The sequence below is a fragment of the Erithacus rubecula genome (assembly GCF_903797595.1).
Source record: "Erithacus rubecula genome assembly, chromosome: 13".
In the NCBI taxonomy this organism is placed as follows: Eukaryota; Metazoa; Chordata; class Aves; order Passeriformes; family Muscicapidae; genus Erithacus; species Erithacus rubecula.
Window position 1 is genome coordinate 11007701 of NC_136665.1, and position 12543 is coordinate 11020243.

Consider the following 12543-nt stretch of genomic DNA (forward strand, 5'->3'; position numbering starts at 1 on the left):
ATTAAGAACAAAGCCTGTAGTTTTCTTCATGGAATGTATTATTGAATTCTTCAGGAGCCTTCAAATTTCAGAGGCAGGGAAAATTTGGAACAAGTAAATGGTGCTCCAAATCTTGATTTCTTTAAATAACTGCTGCAACGGATGACTTTGTCACTCATCCTTAGCACATAATTGCAATGATTAAGTTGCCTTTTCAGTCTGTAAAGGTGACACATTAGCTAGACTGAATTACCTTTTTCACAGCAAGTAACTGTTCCTGGTTCATCCTGTGCTCTAGGTAGTGTGGCAATGCAGCATGTTGTAATTTGTTCTATAGCACCTATATTTAGTACTTTTTAGTAAAACAGTTGCCTCCCCCAACTGCCCAGATGTTGTGTTCCAGTGGTTAGAAGTCTGAGGAAGAAATGAGATATCAACAGATAACATCTGAGAGCTAATTTGATTTGTTCTACATTTGTAATGCATTCCTTCAAGCTAAATTCTTGTTGACTGACATGCTGCTTATAAAAGGCAAGAGATCCAAAGCTCCACTGCAACCCAGGAGGATATACTATAGCTAAATTGAACACAAATCTCAACAACTTTCTTATCCCAAACTTTCAGATTGTTATTGCTGCCTGTGGGTGTGATTCAAATATTCAGAATTGTTTCTGAAGTAGTGTGGTCCTATCCATAAAGCACAGGCACTAATCTCAGTGGAGGTTTTCTAATGTTATGGAGACTATCTTCATGTTTAAATGTTAATTCTGTATATCTTCCTTGCCCTGCATTCATTCCCTGAAAACCAGCCTAAACCCAGCAGTGCTGTTTGCCTGCAGCTTCCAGGTTTGCAATGTCCTGTGGGTAACTCAAGATCTCTGTACTCAACCCTAAAGCCAGCTGCTGGTGCTATTTTTGCTTTCTTGAGGCACTGCAATGTCCATGCAGTATTTTTTTTTTCCCTCCCTCATGTGCAAACTCACGACTTAAGGAGAAATATTTTACATGTGTTGTTTCAGGTCCTGAATAGGAAGTTCACTTTAAATTTCCATTCCTTCTGTATTCCTCTGGATTTTCTTCTAGTACTGTTGTCCTACAAACAGGGTAAAAGGTTTCATTCTTGTGAAGGGCTCTGACATAGCTGGGATAAAGCTTCCCCAAGAGACATTTCTCCATCTCACTCTGGTGCCAGCCTTGATACACAGCTCTGAAAAGCAGAAGAAAGATGTTCTTCAATTGGCTCAGCTGCACAGAGAGGTCACAGAGAGAAACAGTCCCATCATCACACTTCTCACAGAGATCTGCTGATTCTTGATCAAGCAGGAATACATACAAAGAGTTAAGAAGAACTTAATGTGGTATGATTTGTGGTCTGAAAAAATAATTCCCAGGAGTTATATGGAAGGTATCCCAATTCATCATACTCAGCCTATTAATGAAGCAAACTCTCCATTAAACATGTGACACTTAAAAGACTGTTGAGTTGAAATTGGATGTGAATATTCAATAAGTTGTTTGTTTTTTCTTACTTTATCAGAAATATTCACCCACAACTTATACAGCAGAATTGTGAGATGCCTACACAGAGAGGTTGTAAACAGAGCATGAAAATATATGATGTAAGCAGCCAATTGGCCTCAAGCAGTTTTTTCTCTTTCATGGGCTCTGTTGCATAACTGTTCCCTCTCTGGCTCTGGCATTTATGGGTTGGATGGTTATGTGAGAAACTAATCAGGGAAGTTTCTACTTCTTAGGACTAGGGAACTTTTGAGAATTATGGAAGTTCTGTGCGTAGCAATAGCATCCAGAGAAGCAAGGGTTAATTTCTGTAGGATTCCCTCCCAGAGTTTCCTCCCAATAAATACTCTATAAGTTAGGAATGAACTTCGTGGTTTGTGTCCTTTGAGCTGTAAGCTTGGTACAAGAGGCTTTATATTCTTTTTTCTTTTTTTTCCTTTTTCTTTTACTGCTCTGATGGTAGAGGGAGTTGTGTAGGGTGACTGCCAGTCCTTGATGTGTGTCTGAGAGCAGCAGAATTACTGCAGGTCGTGCTGTCCTAGTACTAGATTCCTTCTGGTTTTAGGTTGCTTTTTAGCCACCCTTCTAACACGACATCCTTTGTTTCCAACAGAAAGCCATTGCAGGAATGCAGTAGCAAGGGAAGGAGGATTGCTTCATTCATAAATCTGTGAGCATTTTAAAAGGAGGCTATAAATTATTGTCTAATTTCTTTCATCTGAAGTAAAGCAGGATATTGCAATTAAACATTTTGTCCAAGGTTACATGCTGAGCCCATGGCAGAGCTGCAAACAGGGTACACCCCTGTCCTCTGTAAAGAGCCCAGGAATGCAGCCTGGGCCAAGAGTACATGGATCATTGTTTCCACTGTTATACTGCTAACATGGAGAACACTGGAACCTCCAATACTGAAGGCATTGGAGGAGGAATTTAACTGAACTTACAGGACAAAAGATAGTTTCCTTCAATACAGGAAGCAAACAAAAATGATTAATATTAGTAGAGTATAAGTTTCAGTTTCCACGTGGGTTTAGTACTAAAAAGATGAAAATATATTTTTGAGTGTGAGAGTTTTAAAACAACCAAAAATGAAAAAAACCCAAAAAACAAAACAAACAAAAACCAATCCTGAATAACTCAATCCCTCTTTCTTTAGAAAGGACCTGATGGTTGATCAGACTGCTATAAAGTTCAACTCAACAAAAGGTAACTCAAAGCACAGAATAGAATACAAGACTAAGAAACAAGAGGTCATCCTCAGACTTGGTCCAAGATCTGGGAATGAGAAATTACAAATTTATTCTAGTCCTTTCTTTTCTGTTACTACAGCTAGATAACTCAGATGTCATGAACACAACTGCTACTTCTAAAGGGTTTTTGTACCAGTAGCTTTGGAGCTACTCTAGGCAGTCACCTGATTAAATTGAGTCTCCTGGCATGCCAACCCTGCTTGTAACCATTGTATGGTTACAAGTGTATGGAGAACTTGTCTGCAACTTTTATTATTAGTAAAATACAATATCTGTATTAATCATAGTTATAATTTTCCACTCACAATCTGGGAAAGTAGATTATAATTCCAGATGACTTCATTACAGTTATACCATAAAGTCCTGTAAAGGTTTTACAGAGATACAGTTGCTGCTTCATTTATCCAAGCTTCATTTTTCTAGCACTCCTCCTTATTTAACACTGGGTTGTGAGATATAAATTATCTACCACAAAAATTCCCCTGTTTATGTCAATTTTTGCATGACCCCATTCCTTCAGATATCTTCACAACCAAGCAGATACTCAATTTCCATATGAATTTGGAGAGAGAAGAGGGGCATGCAAGACTGAAACTCTTGGTTTGTATTTTTTAGTGACCTGTAAATATTAGCATGGGACACACATTACATAAGAATGCAGTTTATCAGGAATCAGCAAACTGATGAGTGAATATGTTCACTATTCATTAGTAACCCCTGTGGGAACTGTGCTGGTTACAGAACTTGCACCTTGGTCTCATCCTCTTGAAGTCCAAATGAAGCCCCCACCTCCTGAATGCTTGCATAGTGAGCTGTCAGCCTCTTCAGGTGTGGTGTGACAGTGCAGCTCATGGGAGATGCAGGTCCTGGCATGTGGAACACATTAGGCTGGGAAAAGATGGAGCACTACCTGTTGAGATCCTGTAGTCTCTGAGGGCTGTACCTTGGGGTGCTGAAGATGAAAGCTTCAACAGTGTGAAGCTCTGCGTGGGCTGTGTTTGGCCCACAGGCTATGTTCACCATCCCTCATGTTCACTGGAATGTAGAACTTTCCAGCCTAATGCAGATTATGTTTGGTTTTTAAACTGTTTAACAAAACAGAACTTGTAATTTTCTGACTCTAAGTGGGAGTCACTTAAAAGGAATTAGTCAAAGTGAAAGGAATTTCTATTTCACCCATGGCTCACACTAACCTCATTCTAAGCTCATTTATGTTGAGAAATGGTCAACTCAACTTCAGATGAACCACCTTCACTGGCATGGTGTTAGCAGGCATTTTTCACTTTAGGCTTAGGTTGTTACACAGGAACTCTGCCTGTCCCTTGGGTGTATTTTCACTTACATGTGAACTCTCCACTTACCTTTGTGACTTCTTTATACTGTGATTGATAAATCACAGCACCTCAGATTATTCTTTGTGGCTTCACCAAAGAGACTTAAATTCTGAATGAATTTTACCTTTTAGAGAAATGTGGAAAGCAATTGAGGAGAATCTCACATAAAATTGGATAAAATTACCCCTCTAAAATAAATCATAACACACACTGGATTACAGTGTCAAATAATTTTCAACAAGGGTTCAGCCCATTAAGTATATCTCTGGTAAACTCCAGCTTTTTCAGCACTCTAATAAAATAGCTTCATCCATTTCTCCTGCTTTCTATAGATCTCTCTCCATATTTAAGTCCTGTAGATGGACGTGCAATTTTAAAGTCAGTGTTTGATCATCAAGATTTCCCTGGTTTTGGCAGCATATCCTGTCTCAGACCAAGTGTTCTTTCTAAATGTTTAGAGGAACATAAGCATGTGCCCATCTCCTCACCTTACAGACCACGGAAATAGAAGTGGGCTTGCTCTCATCCTTGCAGACAGCATCTACAAAGGCAGTGAGGCACAAAGAGCAATCACAACAGGAAATGTTCTTAATATAGGATTGTGTGAATGACCAGATGCTATGGAGGAGGGAAAACTGTCTGCATACAGTAGTTCTGCCTTCTGCAGCTCTGTGGCCTTAATGATCTGATGCTCCATGGAAGTGGATTTTTTTTTTTTGTTTTTGTCCTAGAACTTCTCTGATCAATTGACTTTCCAATAGTTACACAATGGAATGACAAAAATGGTTCTGTTTCCTAAGAAATGTCTCTGGTGGCAAAGTTTTTAAAGGTCTGGGAGTTTCCCTATTGTATTTAATAGGGCCTTTGGCTCATAAACACATTAAACAAAGAAACAATAGATCCCTAGGGGAATTTTTAAAGCTGAAGTGTAGGAGATTTAATAATATTATGAGGACCTAACATGTCTGATGTGGGAACTTAAATCTGAGGCAAGAATTATGAAAAGAATGTTCGAAGTGAAAATTTAATTACATGATTTATTGTTAATAGTTTATTATTATATATACAGTGCCAGGGGCACTCCTGGTGTTTACAGATGATTACAGAATAGCAATTCCCAGATCAAAAATCTTGATCATGCAATCTTTATTCATGTAAGTATTCCCCATGGTGCCTGATCTTGTTCCCTGTTAAAACTCAATAGTCTCCCCAACACAGACCATCATAGACAATTAAAAGAAATTCAGCAAGAGAACACTGATTAATTATCCTCCCCAGAACACTGCATATTTTGGTGCCATATATTGTATGGAAAAATATATCTATTGTGTTTCAGCAAACCTCACATTTTTCTGCAGCTTTAATTCTTAATTACAGTGTCAGCAAATATTAAGATTATTTCCATGATAGAAGTATCTTATTTCTAGAAGAAAAAAGTCCACTGAGTTGTCCCCACATGTTTCAGACCTCACTGAGTTAATGGTGTCAATTTCTTTGCATGTGATTGTTCCCTCAGTGATCAGTATAGAAAGTTTCACCTTCAAAGACAGAAGCTGAATGTGAAATACTCCTGCGAGCTATGCAGATGCTGAAATCTCTGTTTGCAGAAGATCTTGCTTTTCTTTGTTTCATCCTGTGTTGCTTTGCACTCCCCTGGAGATGCCACCAATGAAAAGTGCATTAGATGGTTTTCCTAATTCTTCAGCTGAAATGGCTGCTGTTTATCCACTGGGTTGCTGCAGGCAGCCACTGCAGTGAACACAGCTTGTGCAGCCATTTTTTGGCTTTTGTCTTTGAGACATGACAGTTCTGGTGGGGAGAGGGTGAGGCAGTTGTGTGCAGAAGGCAAAGGAGGCTTTTCCCCCTCCATCTGTTACAGGATTTTAATATAACATTTTGCAGCAGGCTGTCCTATTGCTCTCAGAGCAGTGGCATGTAGCACAGAGAGGTAGTCTGGCTAGGGGTGTGTGATGGTCTACATGCCTAAAATTCCAGTGTAGTGATCAGGATTCAGATTCTTATCTGAATATTCTTGGTCTAGACAGTGGGTAGGGAGCATTGCTAGAGGATGCTTTGGATGATACCCAACATAGCCTGCTCTTGAAAATACCTTTTTTTTTTTTTTTTTCCTTCTAAGGACGTGTTAAATCATTATTATTTAAAAGCACTCTGAGGTGTCATAATTACCCAGGATGTAAATGAAGTCTAGCACTTTGTGCTGAAATGAACATTGCTCTGGCCACTAGCTACATGGCACTAACCAGTTTTGTGTTTTCAGCTGAAACCAGAAGCACGTTTTTGTGCAACTCCTAGTTACATTTAGAAACTTGCTGCCATGAGATGGTGTACAGGTCAGAAGTCAATGTAGGTTAAAGGTGGGATTAGGGTAATTTATGGAGGGTTGGTCCATTTGTGACTCTTAAATGCAATAGTTCTGGTGTGATCTCTCAGTGATAAACTGTTGATTGCTAGAGAGTAGGAGGCTGTCCCTGAGGAAGAATTGCTCTATACACACCTTGTTTCTTAAATTCTTCACTTTATGTAGAAAACAATGCACTGGGCTGAATGGAGCTGTCAGCTGGCTCAGTGTGATTGTTCTTACGTTCTCGCGTGTTACAAGTTCTTGGAAACTTTTTATTTCAGACTCTAATGCTGTGGCTCATAGCATTATTGGTCCTCCTTTATTGTATTCATAGCCACACAAACCTTCCTAAACTCTCTCACCCCTGTCTCAGCATGTCTGGGGCTGAATTGTTGAGAAAGGCTGGTTTGTAGCTGCTATCAATTCTGCACACAGAATTCTGGCCCCCCTGAATCAACCACTAACCTTTAAAGGGACTGGAGATTCATTCACTGCAGTCATGGATAGCTTGGAGATTGCTCAGCTTCAGCTGCAAATGAATGCTGAGTGACCTCCACATCTCCCTTCCAGCTCTCTCCTAAATGTTTTGTATATATGCAGTTTTGATGTGCAAAGTCTGGATATTAAGTGATTTATTTAAGGGTACGAGTGAGGAAATTGTGAACCAGAATTAGGATTACCTGGGTACACAATGTTTAGCTTCCAGCCACTTTTGGAAGGCTTCTAAACCCTGTAGCATATCAAGGACCAGCTTTACAGACACAGGCAAGTTTGGCTGCATATTCTTGCCCTTCTCTTTTCTTGCACTATCACAGTTGGCAGGCTAACATATTAGCAAATGTATGCTGCAAAATCATTTGGGACTGGGACAGATTAATTCCATAGGTCAGACATGGTCTCTACACTGTCACTCTAATCTAGACAGCCTTGGTATTCAGGTCTAGTCAGAAGGCCCCTAAATTTATTTTTGTCAGTTATTCTTGTGCATATTTTGGTAGTGCTTGAAAATCCAAACTGAGATTGGGATTCCATGGTGTTAGGTGCTGTGCTAGCACACTCACCATGTTTCTGTCTTCAGTTTCTCTTGAGGGCAGCAAGGAGCAGCAAAACATAATTGGAAATTAAATGTAAGGGATTACTGGTAGGAATGTCACAGCTTCACCAAAAACAGTGGATATCCTCAAGTTCAGCTTTTGCCCAAAGATATGTTTTCTTGAAGAATGACAACATTCTCTTCACTTTATGAAACAATTTTAGACATGTTTTTAATCTGTAATGCCTGATAGTGGTATAAAGCCCCACCACTGAACCTGAAACTAGACAAGTGATCCTGACATGATTTCAAAACATTTTCATCAGAAAGTAGAAGGAGAATTGAGATCCACTTTATCCAGTGCTATACATTTTATAAGTTTACTGTAAATGGATGTTTAAGAAGCAAGTGACCTCCTGAAGACCTCAGGATTCAAAGAACTACTCAGAAGTGTCCACAAAGGTTAATGTGACCCACAAAATATCCATTACTCATTTCTCTTTCTGTGAAACAGCAATGTCTTTGTTTCTCTCTCTAACTTGAAGGCAATAACAGGACCTGTGGCTCTGCTTTGTACATGTCACTGCCTGCCAAGAACAGCAGGCAAATGAGTAATACTATTCCTCCCTTTAAATTCTTTCCTTGAAGTGAAATTAATGAAGATCTTTACCATGAAAGAGAAGAATCTGGTTTTGTGGAGAGGCAAAGGCAGACATTTAGACTTAGATTGGTTTTTCCCATTTTCGATTGTTTTTAAAATAGAGGTGGTGGAAATGATACAGAAACAATGACAAAAGGAAAAGAATTATTTAAGTTTCAAAAAACCCCCTTATCATCAGCAACTGGCTGAAGTTAGAAGCTAGTGAAGTGAACTTAGGAGAACCATTGTGCTCCAAATGGGAAATCCAGCCATCACAAAAATACCTTTCCAGTTCTCTGATGCTTGATTAGTCATTATTCACCTATTTTTACACCAAGATCTGGGAGTTTGAGGACAGAACTTTTTAAAGGCCATTCAGCTGCAAGAACAAAAATCTGTTCACCACCAAGGAAGCTGCTCTGCTGATTCTTCAGGGCCAGAATATGAACATAGAGACAGTGTCTGGAATAGCAGAGGAGGTGAATGGTAAAAGGGTTTGCTTTCTCTTTCTTGTGTCTAAACAGAGAGCTCACCAGATTTTGGTGGTGTTATCATCAGACAAGTATTCTCCTGTAAAATTGATACCTCCCAGTCCACTACTTACCAGTAATGTAATAGCCAGTGGTCTGGGGATGGAATGGAAGCTCAGCTTTCAGAGGGAGAGGAGATCTTATATTAGATATTTGTATGTACACTCTGCCTTCTCTGAGAGACCTTAAGGACAGGAAGATTTATAACATAAGCTGATGAATAACAGGGATGCTTTCTCACTCTTAAACTTGTTCTCTCTGGTCATGGTACAAGAATGATGGCAGGGTAATGTAAAGAAGAAACTTCCACTATTGTTGTCTCTGCTGTTTGCTGTGCGAATGGACAAAGGGCTTCAATTTCCAGCAAAGTTTCTGCTGTGATGAATGCTTTGTAAATGCTGATGGATGGATCAGGGGAGGATAGAAATATAAAAGTTTGACATATCTTGCCAGTACTGAATTCATATATGTATCAAAAATGAAGTGTAATTACCACCCAGATCAAATTCTTCTTCTATACAGCCAGAGCTGTATAGACCAACAGAAGATATTTATTTTTAGGGTTGATCTTTGTGGGTTTTATTAGCAATGTTGCCTTCCCTGGGGTAAAAGCAGGGGAGGGAAAAACACAAAATCCTCTTGAGCTTCCATTGTTAAAAAAAAAAAAGCTATGTAAAGCCTACAGGAGAAACCTAAATTCTGAGAACAAGTTGTATTTTTGTGATGCTCCTTCTGAGATATCCTCTGCTTTAAACTGACTGAAGGAATCAGTGTAATAAAACTGACATTTGAAAATTAGATTATATATTTAGAGAAAAAAGAACTTTGAAACAAGGAATATGATAATGAAGTTTGCACTTGAGACAATTCTGGAAAATTCTTAATTTTACCAGGAGTCACAATGTTTGTAAACTGAGGCTTGCAGGTTAGCATAAACCTAGCTATGTCTCTGTTCACTATAACTACACAGAAGGAAGGAGTCAGACCAATTCTGCCACTTTTTTAGCATGGGTTATTGCTGGGTGCTGATATGCCTTGCTTCTATATTTCAGGTTTGGCCCCCATGAAACTTCAGCATACAAATCTCTCAAATGTAGCAATCACCAAATTCTTTACCATGTTCAGTTGGGTTGGGGAAAATGAGCAATCTAAAGGTGTGTTACAAAATTTTTCAAGTGGCCTACTCAAATCAGAAAGCTGAAGAGACAAACTTGGATGTGTAGTTAACAAATCTAAAGAAGCTGGAGTGGGATCCAAGCAACAGCATTTCACCACCTGTAAGTGGGTGCTAATACTCCTATTTGCCATCTGGGGAGATGACAGACATGCTCAGACTTTCAAAATGTTCCACCGGTCTCACATGGATTGAGGGAGGTGATTCTGCCCCTCTGCTCTGCTCTGGTGAGACCCTACGTGTAGTGTTGAATCCAGCTCTGGGGTTCCCAGCAAGGGAGAACAGCTCCAAACCAACAGAGAGTAGGTTTAGATCAGATATCATGAAGAAATGATTCTCTGTGAGGGTGGTGAGATGCTGGCACAGGTTGTCCAGAGAAGCTGTGGCTGCTCCATCCCTGGAAGTGTCCAAGGCCAGGCTGGACAGGCTTGGAGCAACCACGGATAGTGGAAGTGTCAGGGCAGGGCATGGGACTGAATGGATGTTAAGGTCATCTCCAACTCAAATCATATTATGATCTTCACACAAAATCAGGTTTTATTTCTGCAGAGTTTGTCTGAACAGGACTGTTCTGCCCAGCAAAGTCAGGTAACTGCCTGCTCATAATGCACCAAATTCCAGCATTGGAAAGTGTTTGTGCTCAAACATGTTGAATCACAGACCTCTAGCACTTGCTTTGAAGAACCTTCCAGTAAGGCAGCAGTAAACATGTTTCTTTCTAGCACCCTTTGCAAAACAAATTTTCTGGGGAGGATGAGAACAAGAAGGAATGAATAGCACGGGATCTCTGTTCGATAGCAGCAGCAGTTCATAAGCGAGAAGAAGCAAGTGGATGCTGAGTTGAGGTGGTGACTGCTCGCCTGGCCTGGGCGCAGTCCCTGGCTCGGCGCGGGTGCTCCAGGCTGGCCCCGCTAGGTGCCGGTGTTGTACCAGGTACGGGGAAACCCGGCCGGGGCTGCGCTGGATGCGCTGCAGGACTGCGCTGACAAAGGCTGACAAGACTCTGAGAAACGCTGCAAACTGTTGGCTGGCTGATGTGGGATTACAGACAGGATCCTGATCCCACGTGCCCATGGAAAAGTCTCTATGGGGAGGGTGGAGTGCCACCTTTGCTGTGACACCTGCAGTAGCAGGTCAGGGTGCAGGGCTGTGTGACTCTTGACATCCCTGTGCACATGCAAAATGTGATTACTGCTTTCTCATGCTTCAGAGACCAGCAGGACTTGGCTCTGCTTTTGAAAACATAGAAATTTTCTTCTTTGGAACAGGAATTAGGTCTTAAGCAGATGTGGCACCCCAGGTTTTGGAAAGCAGTATTGCCCATGTCCTCATATGGGAAATGGCATTCAGTAGCCAGGATTAAAATACTGAACATTTTGACTGTCAATCCAGGGGCAAGAAGGATGGATTAGAATTGATTTTTAATTTTTTTCCCCTAGTTATGTCAATAGTTTGTCCTCTGATGTCTGAACAGTTGTGTTCACTGTTCATGTCATTCCTGGACAGACAGTGAAGGTTTTATGTAATAACGAATTAAAAAAAGAAGTGGATGAAGACCTTCTAACCTGTCTCTCAGGACTTAGGAGCAAACATCCATATAATTTCCTGACTGTTGACAAGTTCAATACTGGATAAAAGCAAATGCTTTCAGCCACCATAAAATGAAGTTCTTCATTACAGTGTTGCAACTGGTCATTCTTGTTGACAGATTCTTTTCAAGATGTTTGGGATAAATTATTGTATAAAAGAAAATGTTACAGCTGCTTTACATTTTGTTCAAGTTTTTAAGAATAAAGACTGCAAAAGCAGTCAGTCCTTCAGGAGCATGTGTATGTGGATTGGTGTGATTCTGTGTCTGAAATGAGCCCTTTCTGACCTCTGTAACTCCAGGTGCACAATGACCTGAGTGCAGGTTCTGTTGTTTGTGTACCTGTAAATTCAGAAGCCACAGCCTGGAGAACAGGACAAATATAAATGCTTTGTTATGTGAAACTTCACGTGGTAGAGCTGAAGCAAATTCCAAGGTGGTGCTGCAGGCTGTAGTAGCAGGTGCAGCTGTAGGATTTGTCTGCCTTGGAAATGAAGCCTTCTATGTGCATTCTCTGATTTCCACTCTTTGAGCCTCTGCTTTTGCAGTATTCTCTGTGGGCAGTTGGATGGCAGTTTATGACAATCAGCCTCTCAATACAAAGCTCAGAATACATTTTTATGATACTCCTGTACCTTTCCCTGTGGCACAGATGCCCTTACTACTTTTTTCTGGGTTTCCTCTTGACCCCTTTTCAGTGTGACTGGAGTGCTCTAGGAGGTGTAGCATGAGAATTCCTACAAGGCTTCTGAGATTTCCAGTGCCAACAAGGCTGAATCCATTCCTGCTCCTTCCTGACCCTGTTGGGATGCCCTGTGCCCCTGATGTGATATCTCCTCTGTCCTGTGCTTTGTAATCTCACAGTGAACAACGCATGTTTTGTCCTGCATTAACCAAGTTGCTCAGGAAGACCTACAAAACCTTACACTCTTGTAGTGATGTTGCTAAAAAAGACCCTCTATATGCACCAAAAATAAGCAGAATTTAATGTCAGGATTAGTATTGCAATATTTCTGGAGGCCAAGATAATGAAGAGGTCCACAGAAACTCTCCCATCTCAGGGAGGACAAATCAGTGCAGAGGATGCCAAAGCAGAATCAAGTCTTGTTTAGTCTTGAAATTTGAGGACATCTGG